This window comes from Arachis stenosperma, chromosome 9, assembly GCF_014773155.1.
Source record: "Arachis stenosperma cultivar V10309 chromosome 9, arast.V10309.gnm1.PFL2, whole genome shotgun sequence".
In the NCBI taxonomy this organism is placed as follows: Eukaryota; Viridiplantae; Streptophyta; class Magnoliopsida; order Fabales; family Fabaceae; genus Arachis; species Arachis stenosperma.
Genome location: NC_080385.1, coordinates 83,918,526 through 83,936,454, shown reverse-complemented (window position 1 = coordinate 83,936,454; position 17,929 = coordinate 83,918,526).

Genomic DNA, 17,929 nt, shown 5'->3' with positions numbered 1-17,929 from the left:
GCTTTGAATACATACGTTAAACAGAGAAATCAGAACAGAGTAAAGAAACACAGAGAACAGAGTAATCAAAGCAGAGTAAAGAAATACAGAGAACAGAGTAACCAGAGCAGAATAAAGGAATACAGAGAAAGAGAGTAATCAGAGCAAAGTAAAAAGACAAAGAGAAAAGAGTAATGTGATAAAGAGAAATGGTTTGAGTTAAGATGTTGTAAAAGTAAAAGCTGTAGAGTTTGTATAGCATGATTGAACAGAGAAAGAAAGAGGTATTGCATAAGAATGTGAATGTGATGATGAATAATGAGATTGATAATGAATGATGATAATAAGAATGATTATGTAAGAATCTGCTGCAGAGAGGCAGTCAGATAGATGGTGGTACGACCACTGAGAGTGCTTTCCTGGGATACTTAGCTATAATGCTATTCTGTAAGTCAGAGGACTCTTACAGAGGTATCGAGAACACATGACTAGCATATACTCTTGTAAGTCAAAGGACTCTTACAGTGAGAGTGTGTGTATGCTCTTGTAAGTCAAAGGACTCTTACAGAGAGTGTGTTGGGCAGATATAAGTTAACTAGCTCTGCCATGCAAGTCAAAGGACTCTTGCAGTGGGTTGCTAGTGCCGCCCTGCAAGTCAAAGGACTCTTGCAGTGGTTTGCCTCACAAGTCAAAGGACTCTTGCGAGGGACATTGCCAACAGGAAAGCCTTACCTGGTCAGAGGACTCCGGGTAACGTCGGGAGCGGGTATGTAACCGACAAATGAGCTCATTACCTGCACTAGGGCTAGACATGCATCATACTTGGTTGTGCATTTTCTCTATTATGATTGTTGCATGAATGTATGCTTTCCTTGTTTGTATTCTATTCTCTGTGTTTGTGTTGTATTTTTCTTGTATTCTTCTGCTTGTGTTCTGTTTTCTATTTTCTCTATTTCCTCTATTTATCTTCATCTTCTATTTACTGCTTTTTTGTATTTTGCTATTCGTTTGCAAAACAACACGAAATTAATGAACGTAACTAATAACCCCGACCCTACTAAGGACTCCCCAGTTCTTACCCCTTCTCTCTCCCTTCCCCCTTCAGATGGAAGTAAGAGTACCTTACCGTAGTTCGCTGATGACCGTTCGCAAGAAGAGGATTCTGCTCTAGATAGTTTTCTGAGTCTAGGGTGAATATCGTTCTCTGTTTATATGTATATACTGTGAGACCAGCCAACGTCTGCACCCCGTTCGTATGCGCACTTTAACCTAAAACCCGTATACAATACTCCTGTTGTGTGGCTACTCAATGTGGTACCAAAGAGACGTTCTATGGCAATGTCTGATCGTGCAGAGGAGCAGCAGACGATATTCTACCTTTTGATGACGTTCCACCCGACTTGAGTTTTGAAGACCTAGAACGTACCTTCCCTCGCTTTAGTAGTTTAGAAGGACTAGGCGAGTATAGAGTCTAGGCTAGCCTGGGTGCCAGCTTAGGGACTTCTTGAACAGGTCAGGACCTGGGATGTTGTATATATATATATATATGTATATAGATATTATTTAGTTATATCTAGGGGTGTTCTAACTAAAGGTCTATACTCTAACAAAGGCTGGATAAATGAATGTTTCTAGCTACTCGTGATGTATTTATGTGTGATTGTTTATAACTCTTTTATCTGTTATTACTTGTGAATTGATTATAAATGATTATGTTTATTAATCCAAATGTTTTCAAACAAAAAAAATATACCTCGCAAATTAACCACGTTTTTAACAACGAATCAGGCTCATATGATAAATAATAGATAATAATTAGGAAGACAAATTGGTAGCGCTCAGTTTCCGGTATGATCTAGACATATTGAAAATTGGGTCGTTACAATTTGGTATCAGAGCAATTCGTTCCCAGTAGAGCCTGGGGAGTGGACTAACTATGCTTCATTGCATACTCTGCTTGTGTGTCTCATGCCGTTAGGGTATCTTTAAGATACATTTGGCATGAATGTCTATGAGCACTCATTTTGGGAATGTTCGTGCTTAACTTGAGATATTAAGACTGATCACCTTAATGTTGATTATTTGGTGCGGATAAGACCTCAATGACTGTGAATAGGCATGGTTTAATCGAGTTCTGAACGACGAATTCGTGCGAGGCACAGCTATTCTTATAGTTGTTATGATCTCAATGGCTATGGCTATGTGATATTTAGATGCTGTAAGGAATGAACCGATCTCTTCATTAGGATGGCTTGAAGGAAATAGACTGCTTAAAGATGGATTTCATGCACGCGGCCGAAATTTTGAGGGCAAAATTTTCTTTTAGGAGGGTAGAATGTAACAACCCTGATTTTCGAGTATGCGAGATATTTTCTGAAGGCACGGATTTTGCCAGAAGATCAGTAAAGGGAACACCTCTTCTATATCATCAAGTATCTCAATCCTCATTGTCAATATGTCATCTTTAAGCTAGACCCTTTTCCGAGTCAAGCTCGATAATGCAGTCACGAAGAACATAGTTTTTGAACCGTATCGGTTAGGAGTTTTGATCCGGTTTTCCGTAAATAGTCTCAGTTTGACGAACCGGACTCGATTCATGAGAAAAGAGAGATAATAGGGTAATATCATCATTATATGAGTATTAGAAGCTTCTTGAATGATATTATAAGGTTACCTGGTCTGTTTTAGTTAAAAACAGAAAATCGGTTTAACCGGGTTCACAGTTTACTGGTGCAGCTTAGCACCAGCACTCTCTGATGACTTTAGCAATGCTAAGGCCTCATCATACATGTTCTATTCTCATAATAAATATGTTACTAGTATCATTTATGCTAGTAGCTCAAAAAAATAATTTTTAGAGATGTTTTTACAAGTGTTCCGATACACCTAGTTTTAGTAGTTATACACCAGAGATATTTTAATATTATTTTAATCCACCTCCAAGCCAACCAATCTGATACGTAAAATTTAAATTTCACGTATAATCGGCAAGTATACCGGGTCGTATCAAGTAATAAAACTCACAAAGAGTGAGGTCGATCCCACGGAGATTGGTAGATTAAGCAACTTTAGTTAATGGTAAATTTAGTCAAGCAAACATAGTTTTGATTTCATGAGCATTTTGATTTTTTGAACATAATTGCAAGAATGTAAATGACACAAAATGTAAAGAACTAGAATAGAGAAATACAATGAAAGTAAATGACGGAAACTTAAAGTGCAAGAAACTTAAATGACATCAAAGATAAATTGCAAGGAATTAAAGGTTGCAGAAATTTAAAGAACATAAGAGTAAATGAAAAGAAATAAAGGAACAGAATGTAATAACAAGAATAGTAAATTGACAGAATGTAGAAGGGAGTTGGGCAATGGGTTTTCAAACACTAAGAACAAGAGAGATGAGAATTGATGATAGAGAGGATCATTAGGGATCAGAGATGCAAATTCTCATGAATTGATGTTGATCAATTCCTTCTCAATCATGGGTATAGATCCATGGCAAGTGGGTAATTGAATCTCAATCTCTTGCTGATTCAATTTCTCTCAACATAACCAATTGCCACTCTCGTGATCTAGTTGTTCATGAGAAGAGATGAAGCTCAATCCTAATCCAGCCACACAACTCCCATAATCTCAACAAAGGAAAGTTACATCTCACATACTAACCAAGGTATATTGATTAAGGAAATCATGAAAGGATGAACTCTAAACTGAATTATGTGGCTCATTCCTCAAATTCACCACACAATTCTCATAGATTAACCCCTCTCTCGATGGTGGTTGAATCTTTGAAGAACAAGAGTTTCCTCTTTGGATTAACCACTTGAATTGAGGAGGAAAAGAGGAGTTCATCAATGCATTCAACAAGCAGAGCTCTTCCCCCTAATGAATGGGGTTTAGTGAATCATAGCTCCAATTTCAACCATAATTGCTTTCAACAAAAATTAAACTAAGTGGAAAGAAAAGAAGAAGAAGAATAAGGAAATGCTTCAATTGAAAACTAAATTGCATGAAACTGAAGTGCATGAAAATAAAGAGCGAGACTTCAAAACAGGAATTGAGAATTCAAGAATTCATAGATGAAAACTACAAATTAAACTACACTACTCCTAAGGAAGAAGAGAAGGGGAAGTGAAGAAGAGTGTATGAAGGGGAGGGGTCCGAAGACCCACTCTCAATGGAGTGTGCCAATTCACAGAATTTCAAATTGGTCTCCTCCGTATCCCTTCCAATCCAACCTTCTAACGCTATGAGACTATGGCCTTTATATAGGCTTTTCTAAATTACAAATTGAAATGAAATTAAAAGCAAATTACAATTAAATGAAAATCAACTATTCTAGATGATTCTTGTGGCCTTGATTGATTGAGATTTATGGGTTTTTCTTGCTTGAGGTTAGCTAGCTCATGAGTGGAGTTGCTGCCCTTTTAAGGAAAACAGAGGAAGCAAAGCTTGTTCACATCAATTCTGGCCCAGTGAACAAGCGTTATTGGCAAACACGCCAATGTTATTGCACGTTGGCAACGTGCTCATGGGTTTCCTGGGCTGGGGCTTGGTGATAGGCGTTGCTAGCCCAAGTTATTGCCAAACACTTGGCTCTTCTTCTTGGTTTCACTTTTCATGCTTAATGTTGCCTAAACTTTGAGCTTTAATCCTTTGCTTAAATATGAACTATGATATATCATTGGAAAGCTCTTGATTTCTACTTTCCAATGCCACTGGAATCACCTCATTTGGACTTTCCTAGCTCAAGTTATGCTCCATTGAAGATGGCAAGGTCAGGCTGCCCTGGTTGGGCGTTTTTGTGGATAACGCCACCAATAACGTGCTCAACAACGCCCCTAGCCCAAATTTCTTGGCCTGGGCGTTGTTGCTGGAGTTGCCAAGGAACATGCCAGTTCATTTTGGCCCTGGCAACGTGTTCGACTCCCCCTCCTTGGCTTACTCATGCTTCCTTGAATTTCAACCTCATTTCCTTGTTTTTGGGGCCTAAAGATGACTCTGATTCGAGCTTCCATTTCATGCTCCACTATAGACTATTATATATAGTTGGAAAGCTCTAAATGTCAGCTTTCCAATGCAATTGGAAGCACTCAATTTAGACCTCTATAACTCAAGATATCTTCCATTGAAGAGGACATGGTCAGGCTGCCTTGTTGGAGTTGTTGTGGATAACGCCCCTACATTCCAAGTTAGCAACGTGCATCACAATTTCCTCACCATCCTGGCGTTGTTGATGAACACTCCTTCTCTTCAGCACGTTGGCAACGTGCTCGAGCCTTTCTCAAGGCTCCATGCTTGCTTCCTGGCGTTGGCAACGTGCATGGCAAGGCTTATGGGCGTTAGCAACTTGATTGGTGCCCTTCCTGGCGTTGGCAACGTGCATGGCAAGGCTTATGGGCGTTAGCAACTTGATTGGTGCCCTTCCTGGCGTTGGCAACTTGGTTGGGCGTTGCCAACTTGGTGAGCAAGCCAGAAACAATACTTTCCATGTTTGAGGCTCTAAATGAAGCCCACATTTGAACCTTCAAATGAACTCCAATTTCATATTGTGATATATGGTTGAAAAGCTCTTGATGTCTACTTTCCAATGCCACTGATTTCACCTCAATTGGAGTTTTCTAGCTCAAGATACACGTTCTTGAAGAGAGCATCCTCAAGCTGCCTGGGCGTTGTTGCCCAAGTTGTTGGCAAACACGCCAGCAACAACGCCAGGCTCTTCTTCAACTTGGCTTGGGCATTGCCAACTTGGTGTTGGCGTTGGCAACGTGCTACTCTTCCCCTGGTGGCTTCCCCTGATGGCTCCTGGCGTTGCCAACTTGCTGCTCAAGTTGGCAACTTGCAATGCTTCATTTCCTTGCTCTTGGGGCTTGAGTTTCCCTCTGATTTGAGCTTCCATTCCTCGCCACATTATGGACTATTATATATCGTTGGAAAGCTCTTGATGTCAGCTTCTCAACGCAATTAGAATCATGCCAATTGGATCCTTGTGGTTCAAGATATTCATCCTTGAAGAGGGGGAGGTCAAGCTGCCAACTCTGCTGGACACACACTAGCAAGTTGCCAACTTGATTTCCAAGTTGCCAACTTGCTTGTTCTTCCTTTCTCCAATATTTTCTTGCTCCATTGTCTTCTTGCTTCATCACCTAACATAAACCAAAGAACTTTCCTCAAAGTTTTGCCATCTTATGCAATAATTTTCAAGGGAATCATTCACATCAACTTGTATATAAACTCCTTGATTTATTTGCATGAATTATGCCAAATTTCACTTAATTCTTGGTTCATGGATGCATGGAGGAAAACTCACAAAATTGCTCATTTATTTCAAAGAAAGTGAATGAACCTAAGCTAAAACTAACTAAACTAACTAGTTAAAATGGCAAATATGCGAATGCATCACAACACCAAACTTAAACCTTGCTTGTCCTCAAGCAAGAAAAGAATCATGCAATAGAGATTGACAATCCAAGGTTAGAAGAACAGCAAGTTAATGTTCATGGCAAGCTAGTTTTCTATGCATGCTACAATCACAAAAGAAATGTAAATGATTGATGTTTCTATCTAGCTCACTTTATGAAATCTTTTTCTTATAATTCTTCCTTGAAACAAGCTTTTGATTTTTCTTATTAGCTTCTCCTTTTGGGTGCTTTGCCCCATGAGTTAATAACAAAGCTACGATTCTAAATGCTTCGTTTTCAAGTATTACCACTTGATACATAAGCACCACAAGCATTTAATTAGAGGACTTCATTAGGCTCATTTTTTTTCTTTTCTTTTCTTGACTCTCTAATCATTGATGCTCAGAACCTTGAGCTTTGAGGGAGTGCTTTTGCACTTGAGCCTAGCCTTGACTTCTAAGTGTTTTGTTTTCAAGCATTTTACTTGATACATAAACACCACAAGTACATAACAATGAAATTGTCATTGGTACTCAGAGCCTTCAGCTTTCTCATTCTTTCCCTTTTTCTTTTCTTGCCTTAATTGCATTTGCTTCTTCAAGGTTTTCATGATTTTCAAAAGATTTCACAAAATGTCCTAGATGAAAACTTCAATTAAATAAAATCTAATGTACTTGAGCAACAATCAAACATACTAGCCTTCCAATACTTGTATGCACATGCTTAGTTCTTCTTTAATTCCTTGTTTGTTTATGATCATGATGCTTTTTTTTTTGCTTTTGAATTCACAAACTCAAGTTGGTAGTCATAATGCCACAGCAACATATTGCAAATCAAAATTCAAGCTATGCTTATTCATACCACACATGCATATAAAGAAGGTAATAAGACAATCATGCAATTTAAAGTGCTGGAAACAAATGAGAGGAAAAAGAACTTTACAACCTTGTAATTTATCTTCTCTATTGTTGTCCTTTTCCTCCTTTTCTTTCCCTTCCCACACCAAACTTAGAATGATTGCTTGTCCTCAAGCAACAATTAGAACCATGGCTATGGGGCTAAGATAGATCATGAATGTCTTACACAATGAAACATTAGTAGCACATGTGTTTCAAGTAAGCAAAATTAAAGATAACAATTAAGGCACAAGAGACAGAGACATTTTGATTGCAAACTTAAGAAGGTGAGCACAATACATTGCATAAAAGATAAGTGGCACACCAAACTTAGTGTGACACTTTCACTTGGAATTAATGCAAGTATCCAGTAAAGATTGGAAACAAATTTTGTTGCATAGCAACACCAAACTTAGAATGCAATCATATATCAATTTATTTGAATTAAAACTAAGCAAATGAAACTGTTGTATTGTTAAATACAATCACCAAGCTAAAAATCTGTCATGAATACGGATCTCTTGGTAATGTATTAACAAAAACAGTTAATAAGCAAACTAAATGAAAGCATTTAAAGATAGAAAAATAACTAAAGCAAGCAGGGGCATTATGATTATGCAGACAAGTAGTGTTGCTTGAATAAATTGCATAGAAAATGAATGGCACACCAAACTTAGAATCTTGGTGTGTCACTTTCATTTTTGATTTGATGCAATCATCCAAGAAGATTGAAAACAATTTGTTGCAAGGCAACACCAAACTTAAAATGTAACCATATGCCAATTTATTGAATTTAAATAAAACAAAGAACGAAAACAAAGCAGAGAAGAGAAATTATACCTATGGTTGACATGTTGTTCACTTTCTTCCTCTTCTTCCAGTTTGTTAATAGGAATGACCTTAAGGGGGGAGAAAATTCAGCTAGTGTCCTCTGTCTTGGCCTCTCCTCAGCAAGCTTTCTTTTGTTAATGGCTTGATTGAGCTTGCTTACTGGATCAGGGGGAGGATTGCTTGTGGTTGACCTTTTTTTCTTCATGAATATTGTCCTTGGTAGCTTGGTCACAATCCTCTTCTTGGTGCTTTTGTTAATTACCTTCACTTCCTTGAATCCACGTCTTGGTAGTTGTGTGATTGTTGGAGTCTTCTTTTCATCAAAAGCCTCTTGAATTGGTGGTTCTATGAGCCCTTCCTTTTTGCACTTCTCTGTTTCAGTTGAGTGTGATTTCTCTTGAGTGTCTTCCTCACGTTCTTGCTCTTCTACTTCCTCTTTTACACTCAACATTTGCTTTAATAGCTCAATCATGGAAGAGGTTTGTTGTTCTTCCCAAGATTTTTTCATCTCCTCTTCATATCTTTCAATCATGGATTCAATTGTTGAGCCTTTTTGTTTCAAGGAAGTTTGAGAGAGTTGTGAGTTTTCATGTTCCATTGTTACTTCAACTACCCTCTGTGGACTTGGAATTCTGTGCTCATATACCTCCACCAACTCATCCTTCATTGAAATTTCACTTGACAAATGGACCTTTTGTTCTTCTTTTTCCACTTCCTCACTCACAAATTGGTCTTCATTCTCAATGCTTGGCAATCCTAAATGTTTCTTTATTTGCTCTAAGTGCCCATCTATTTTCTCAAAAAGGCTCTCTCGTTCCTCCCAATATTGTTCTTGTCTTTCCAAGAGTTCTCTGGACGTTTGAAGGAGGTCCTCAGCTACTAGCTTAAGAGGTGAAGGTTGAGAGAAGTTTTGTGGATATGGATGTGTTGTGCTGAGGTTGTTTTGAGTGGTATGAAATGAATCTTGTGAATTGTGGAATAAGTTTTGTGGTTGGTGGAATGAATTTTGTGGATGATGAATTGAATTGTATGAATTTTGGAAAGACTTTTGTGTTGAGGAAAACTCAAGTGGTGAAGAACTTTGATATGAAAAATTTGGAGGTGAGGTTGGATAATTAAGAGGTGATGGCTCTTGATAAGTAGAATATGGGCTCTCAAATGCTTTCTGGTTTTGCTCCTCCCAGGCACAACTTGAAGAATTGTTGAAATCATCATAGTATGGACAATCTTGTAGTCCTTGGGAGGAATCTTGCATGAATCTGTTGCAAACATAATCAAGAGATGATGTCTCTTGATGAATAGCATTTGGAGAATTAAAATTTCCTTCCCAGCCATAGTTTGTGTCAATGTCATAACAGCATGGTTCACTTTGTGGCTCTGGGAGAAAATTCATTTCACTTGATTGTTCACACTCTTGTTGATATGCCCAAGCACCATGAGGGTAATGACATAAATCATTTTGTGGTTCTGAGTAATATCTCATGTGATTAGCTTGATCAATTTGTGGCTCTGGAGCAAATCTCCATGGATTGGAGTGCTCATAATTTGCAAGTTCTTGGCGATACTCCCAGCCACCATTAGAATAATGACTTGAATCATTTTGTGGTGGTGAGAAATATCCCATATGATTTTCTTGCTCATCTTGTGTCTCTGAAGCAAGTATCCATGAATTGGAGTGCTCAGAATTTGTATTTTCTTGGTGATATTTCCAGCCACCATTAGAGATTGGTGGTGGTGGATGATATCCCAGAAAGTTTGTTTGATCAAAAGATGAGATAAACTCCATTTAAGTTTTGTAGAACACAATCACAAAGCAATTGAAATACATGTCTCAGATGAGAATTTCTTGGTGAGGCAATAACACAAACACCTTAATGTCCAAAAAGAAAACAAAAAATTAAAAGAACTGTACAAAGAAAAAAAATGCTTAATCTAAACTACCATTCACTTAATCATTGTCAATCTTTTCCAATCCCCGGCAACGGCGCCAAAAACTTGATACGTAAAATTTAAATTTCACGTATAACCGGCAAGTATACCGGGTCGTATCAAGTAATAAAACTCACAAAGAGTGAGGTCGATCCCACGGAGATTGGTAGATTAAGCAACTTTAGTTAATGGTAAATTTAGTCAAGCAAACATAGTTTTGATTTCATGAGCATTTTGATTTTTTGAACATAATTGCAAGAATGTAAATGACACAAAATGTAAAGAACTAGAATAGAGAAATACAATGAAAGTAAATGACGGAAACTTAAAGTGCAAGAAACTTAAATGACATCAAAGATAAATTGCAAGGAATTAAAGGTTGCAGAAATTTAAAGAACATAAGAGTAAATGAAAAGAAATAAAGGAACAGAATGTAATAACAAGAATAGTAAATTGACAGAATGTAGAAGGGAGTTGGGCAATGGGTTTTCAAACACTAAGAACAAGAGAGATGAGAATTGATGATAGAGAGGATCATTAGGGATCAGAGATGCAAATTCTCATGAATTGATGTTGATCAATTCCTTCTCAATCATGGGTATAGATCCATGGCAAGTGGGTAATTGAATCTCAATCTCTTGCTGATTCAATTTCTCTCAACATAACCAATTGCCACTCTCGTGATCTAGTTGTTCATGAGAAGAGATGAAGCTCAATCCTAATCCAGCCACACAACTCCCATAATCTCAACAAAGGAAAGTTACATCTCACATACTAACCAAGGTATATTGATTAAGGAAATCATGAAAGGATGAACTCTAAACTGAATTATGTGGCTCATTCCTCAAATTCACCACACAATTCTCATAGATTAACCCCTCTCTCGATGGTGGTTGAATCTTTGAAGAACAAGAGTTTCCTCTTTGGATTAACCACTTGAATTGAGGAGGAAAAGAGGAGTTCATCAATGCATTCAACAAGCAGAGCTCTTCCCCCTAATGAATGGGGTTTAGTGAATCATAGCTCCAATTTCAACCATAATTGCTTTCAACAAAAATTAAACTAAGTGGAAAGAAAAGAAGAAGAAGAATAAGGAAATGCTTCAATTGAAAACTAAATTGCATGAAACTGAAGTGCATGAAAATAAAGAGCGAGACTTCAAAACAGGAATTGAGAATTCAAGAATTCATAGATGAAAACTACAAATTAAACTACACTACTCCTAAGGAAGAAGAGAAGGGGAAGTGAAGAAGAGTGTATGAAGGGGAGGGGTCCGAAGACCCACTCTCAATGGAGTGTGCCAATTCACAGAATTTCAAATTGGTCTCCTCCGTATCCCTTCCAATCCAACCTTCTAACGCTATGAGACTATGGCCTTTATATAGGCTTTTCTAAATTACAAATTGAAATGAAATTAAAAGCAAATTACAATTAAATGAAAATCAACTATTCTAGATGATTCTTGTGGCCTTGATTGATTGAGATTTATGGGTTTTTCTTGCTTGAGGTTAGCTAGCTCATGAGTGGAGTTGCTGCCCTTTTAAGGAAAACAGAGGAAGCAAAGCTTGTTCACATCAATTCTGGCCCAGTGAACAAGCGTTATTGGCAAACACGCCAATGTTATTGCACGTTGGCAACGTGCTCATGGGTTTCCTGGGCTGGGGCTTGGTGATAGGCGTTGCTAGCCCAAGTTATTGCCAAACACTTGGCTCTTCTTCTTGGTTTCACTTTTCATGCTTAATGTTGCCTAAACTTTGAGCTTTAATCCTTTGCTTAAATATGAACTATGATATATCATTGGAAAGCTCTTGATGTCTACTTTCCAATGCCACTGGAATCACCTCATTTGGACTTTCCTAGCTCAAGTTATGCTCCATTGAAGATGGCAAGGTCAGGCTGCCCTGGTTGGGCGTTTTTGTGGATAACGCCACCAATAACGTGCTCAACAACGCCCCTAGCCCAAATTTCTTGGCCTGGGCGTTGTTGCTGGAGTTGCCAAGGAACACGCCAGTTCATTTTGGCCCTGGCAACGTGTTCGACTCCCCCTCCTTGGCTTACTCATGCTTCCTTGAATTTCAACCTCATTTCCTTGTTTTTGGGGCCTAAAGATGACTCTGATTCGAGCTTCCATTTCATGCTCCACTATAGACTATTATATATGGTTGGAAAGCTCTAAATGTCAGCTTTCCAATGCAATTGGAAGCACTCAATTTGGACCTCTATAACTCAAGATATCTTCCATTGAAGAGGACATGGTCAGGCTGCCTTGTTGGAGTTGTTGTGGATAACGCCCCTACATTCCAAGTTAGCAACGTGCATCACAATTTCCTCACCATCCTGGCGTTGTTGATGAACACTCCTTCTCTTCAGCACGTTGGCAACGTGCTCGAGCCTTTCTCAAGGCTCCATGCTTGCTTCCTGGCGTTGGCAACGTGCATGGCAAGGCTTATGGGCGTTAGCAACTTGATTGGTGCCCTTCCTGGCGTTGGCAGCGTGCATGGCAAGGCTTATGGGCGTTAGCAACTTGATTGGTGCCCTTCCTGGCGTTGGCAACTTGGTTGGGCGTTGCCAACTTGGTGAGCAAGCCAGAAACAATACTTTCCATGTTTGAGGCTCTAAATGAAGCCCACATTTGAACCTTCAAATGAACTCCAATTTCATATTGTGATATATTGTTGAAAAGCTCTTGATGTCTACTTTCCAATGCCACTGATTTCACCTCAATTGGAGTTTTCTAGCTCAAGATACACGTTCTTGAAGAGAGCATCCTCAAGCTGCCTGGGCGTTGTTGCCCAAGTTGTTGGCAAACACGCCAGCAACAACGCCAGGCTCTTCTTCAACTTGGCTTGGGTGTTGCCAACTTGGTGTTGGCGTTGGCAACGTGCTACTCTTCCCCTGATGGCTCCTGGCGTTGCCAACTTGCTGCTCAAGTTGGCAACTTGCAATGCTTCATTTCCTTGCTCTTGGGGCTTGAGTTTCCCTCTGATTTGAGCTTCCATTCCTCGCCACATTATGGACTATTATATATCCTTGGAAAGCTCTTGATGTCAGCTTCTCAACGCAATTAGAATCATGCCAATTGGATCCTTGTGGTTCAAGATATTCATCCTTGAAGAGGGGGAGGTCAAGCTGCCAACTCTGCTGGACACACACTAGCAAGTTGCCAACTTGATTTCCAAGTTGCCAACTTGCTTGTTCTTCCTTTCTCCAATATTTTCTTGCTCCATTGTCTTCTTGCTTCATCACCTAACATAAACCAAAGAACTTTCCTCAAAGTTTTGCCATCTTATGCAATAATTTTCAAGGGAATCATTCACATCAACTTGTATATAAACTCCTTGATTTATTTGCATGAATTATGCCAAATTTCACTTAATTCTTGGTTCATGGATGCATGGAGGAAAACTCACAAAATTGCTCATTTATTTCAAAGAAAGTGAATGAACCTAAGCTAAAACTAACTAAACTAACTAGTTAAAATGGCAAATATGCGAATGCATCACAATCACAGCTCACCCTACACCCCCAAAACCCCCAAGGCTGCCTCATTTGCTCATTGTGGCCGAAAATCACCAAGAGAAAAAGGAGAGAAAGTTCTTGGTTCATAAATCTTCAAAGCTTGATTTCTTCTGAACTAAAACTCAAATCAAAATTCCGATTTCACCAAAATGATCCTCTCTTCTTCCTCTACATAACCATGTGACTTATCAAGGCTGGAAATAAGGTGAGATGGCTGTCTCCCTCCCTCTTCAATTCGGTTTTCAAGGAAAACCATGCAAAACATGTGTTTTCTTGATGTTCTTCCTTAGGAATCATGCTTAACTTGACTTGAGGGCCAAGTAACGTTAATTTCCAGCAACTCTAAGGTGAGAAATACCTTCCTAACATGCTGAGTGAGATTTGGTCAGTTGGGAGTTTTTGGATTTAAAGTTGTTCTTGATGTGTTTTAGGAGGAAAAAGTGCTTAAGGACCACCTGAAAGTTTAACCGAATTAGGAGCAGCAAAACCAGGTAGGGTTTGACGAATTTAATCTTGATTGATTGTGTTTGAGTTGTGTAATTATGATATGGTTTGGCTGTGCTTGAAATTGATTGTTTATATGAGTGATTCTTGTTGAAAATTTGTTGAAAATTTGATGAAATTTGATGATATTTAAGCTATGAATGTTGTTCTTGAGGGCTGCAGGAAAACGAAACCCTAGGCCTTAAATTGGGGTTCAATTTGTGTTAGAATCATGTAGAAAAGATGGGGTTTTAGTGGCTGGGAATTTATTTTGAATTATGGTAAAAATCGGTTGCTGAAAAGACTGAAAAACGGGTAAAAACAGAGAAAGAATTTGAAGAATATATGAAGAACATGAAGAACACTTTGAGTGTGGTGAAGAACAATGAAGAACACCTTTTAGATCTTAGAAAGGGCAAGGAAGTAAAATTTTTGGTGTTTAAGGGGTTGTTTAGTAATTTCTGAAAGTTAGGGTGGTAAAAGTAGAAATATTAAAAGTTACTGGGGTAAAAAGTTAATTTTAAAGGTGAAAAGGTAAAGGCAAGGTAATTTTCGAAAATTTAATAATAAAATAATAAATAATAAAATATTAAATAATAATATTTAATTAAAAATAATATTTTAATAAAAATAATAAAATAATGCAGAAAAGGCAGTTTTCTGTAAAAGCTTTAGAAAGACAACTTTAAGTGCAGAATCTCATAATTACCTTCATAAAACACTTAGGGAGTGGTAATAACATGTTAGTGAGGAAAATATAAGGAAAAGATAAAAAGTTAAAGAAAAGATAAAAATCGAAGAAAAAGTCTGTAATGTTTTAATGACAGAAAAACAGATAGAATTAGTGAACGAACTAGGGCAACATAGTTAGTCCTTGAGTTGCGACTAGGGTTAGGTATAATATGAAAAGTTAAACTGTTTCAGTATAGACTTAATGAACCTATACTTGGGACAGGCTAACTATTCATACCGAAATTTACATAAGCTTTGAATACATACGTTAAACAGAGAAATCAGAACAGAGTAAAGAAACACAGAGAACAGAGTAATCAAAGCAGAGTAAAGAAACACAGAGAACAGAGTAACCAGAGCAGAATAAAGGAATACAGAGAAAGAGAGTAATCAGAGCAAAGTAAAAAGACAAAGAGAAAAGAGTAATGTGATAAAGAGAAATGGTTTGAGTTAAGTTGTTGTAAAAGTAAAAGCTGTAGAGTTTGTATAGCATGATTGAACAGAGAAAGAAAGAGGTATTGCATAAGAATGTGAATGTGATGATGAATAATGAGAATGATAATGAATGATGATAATAAGAATGATTATGTAAGAATCTGCTGCAGAGAGGCAGTCAGATAGATGGTGGTACGACCACTGAGAGTGCTTTCCTGGGATACTTAGCTATAATGCTATTCTGTAAGTCAGAGGACTCTTACAGAGGTATCGAGAACACATGACTAGCATATACTCCTGTAAGTCAAAGGACTCTTACAGTGAGAGTGTGTGTATGCTCTTGTAAGTCAAAGGACTCTTACAGAGAGTGTGTTGGGCAGATATAAGTTAACTAGCTCTGCCATGCAAGTCAAAGGACTCTTGCAGTGGGTTGCTAGTGCCGCCCTGCAAGTCAAAGGACTCTTGCAGTGGTTTGCCTCACAAGTCAAAGGACTCTTGCGAGGGACATTGCCAACAGGAAAGCCTTACCTGGTCAGAGGACTCCGGGTAACGTCGGGAGCGGGTATGTAACCGACAAATGAGCTCATTACCTGCACTAGGGCTAGACATGCATCATACTTGGTTGTGCATTTTCTCTATTATGATTGTTGCATGAATGTATGCTTTCCTTGTTTGTATTCTATTCTCTGTGTTTGTGTTGTATTTTTCTTGTATTCTTCTGCTTGTGTTCTGTTTTCTATTTTCTCTATTTCCTCTATTTATCTTCATCTTCTATTTACTGCTTTTTTGTATTTTGCTATTCGTTTGCAAAACAACACGAAATTAATGAACGTAACTAATAACCCCGACCCTACTAAGGACTCCCCAGTTCTTACCCCTTCTCTCTCCCTTCCCCCTTCAGATGGAAGTAAGAGTACTGTTCATACCCTGACCGAGCTCTCCTAACCCGGCTAATCCACAGAAGGTCCGAGGTCGTCCCAAAGGCCCACGCCTGAGGTCGGACCTCGGACCAACAAAGGAAAAGGCCCATCAAAAGGAGCGAAGCCCAAAACCTAAAGGCCGAAAAGGCCTGGGAAAGGCGGTTCCACAGAGATAAAGATAAAACTCCCAAAAAGATAAGATAAGATAAGAATATCTTATCCAGGGATGATCACGACCAACTACTATAAATACACTGGAGCACCCAGGTATAACTCATACTCTAATTCTACTCGATATCTGCTTGGACCCATGCTAACTTAAGCATCGGAGTGTCATTGCAGGTACACCCCCCCGTCGTTCAGCACACCAAGCTCGGGTCACAGACCCCTACCTCGGACCTTGCTTGAACGACCGAGCTACACGTTTCAGGTAACCCTCGGAACATTGGCGCCGTTGCCGGGGACCCTGGAAGTCATCCATGGCGGACGACCCTCCCAACAATAACCACGCTACATCAGAACAAGAAGAGGAAGTTGACACCGGAGAACGGCCGGACAGCCCTCTATCACCACGCACTCCAGGGGGAAACAAACAGAATCGCCCAAAGACATCACTCCTAGACAAAGATCCACAAAATCCCGAAAAAGAAAAGAGTTCGGAGATTCTGGAAACAGTACAAGCGCAGCAAAACCGGCTGAAACAGCTCGAAGAAGACATAAAGAAGCAGAAAGAAACTGAACAAGATCTAAGAAGGGAAGCTCGCAAACGCAGAGAATTAGAAGAAAAACTACGAAAGATAGAGGCCAACCTGAAAAATCGGACGGAACGCGGCACCACCCCCGAAGGCAATCATGATCCCTTTACGCAAGAGATCATGAAAGAAAAGGTACCGCGAAACTTCAAACCGCCCGATATGGACCTCTACGACGGCACCACCGATCCAAGCCTTCAGAAGCAGAATGTACCTAGTCGACGCCTCCGACGCGATTCGATGCAAAGCCTTCCCTACCACTCTTACAAAATCGGCCATGAAGTGGTTCGACAACCTGCCGCCAGGATCAATCTCCAGCTTTGAGGACCTGACCAAAAATTCTTAACAAGGTTCTCTATTCAAAAGGATAAGGCAAAACATGCCCCCAGCCTACTCGGGATCAAACAAGGCAACCAAGAAACCCTCCGAGAATACATGGAGCGATTCAACAAAGCCTGCCTGGACATACAACACTTGCCCACTGAAGCAGCCCTCATGGGACTAGCAAATGGCCTAAAAGAAGGACCGTTTAGCCAATCCCTATCCAAACGATACCCGACCTCCTTATACGAGGTGCAAGAGCGAGCAGAAAAATATATCAACATGGAGGAAACTTCCCAGATAAGGGACTCTTCCAAGAAGGAGTCAACCCATTCATTCCGAGATCGAGATCGGGAACAGAAAAAGAAAGAAGAATCCAGTTCGGACAGGCCACGGAAATACCACAGCTACACCCCCCTCCGAGTCGCCCTGGTAGACGTCTACAGAGAGGTGTGCCACACCGAAAGAATCCCACCACCCCGACCTCTAAAGCACAAGAGAGCAGGGAGAGATCGGTCCGAGTACTGCGAATATCACAGACTCTACGGCCATCCTACTAACGACTGCCACGACCTAAAGAATGTTATAGAAAAATTAGCCAGAGAAGGAAAACTCGACAGATACATAGCAGAGAAAGGAGAAGAGACCAGGAAGAGGAGACGAGGAGATAACGAAGATCGGGCCGAACCGACCCCACGAACCCCTGAAAGGCACGTACACATGATAAACGG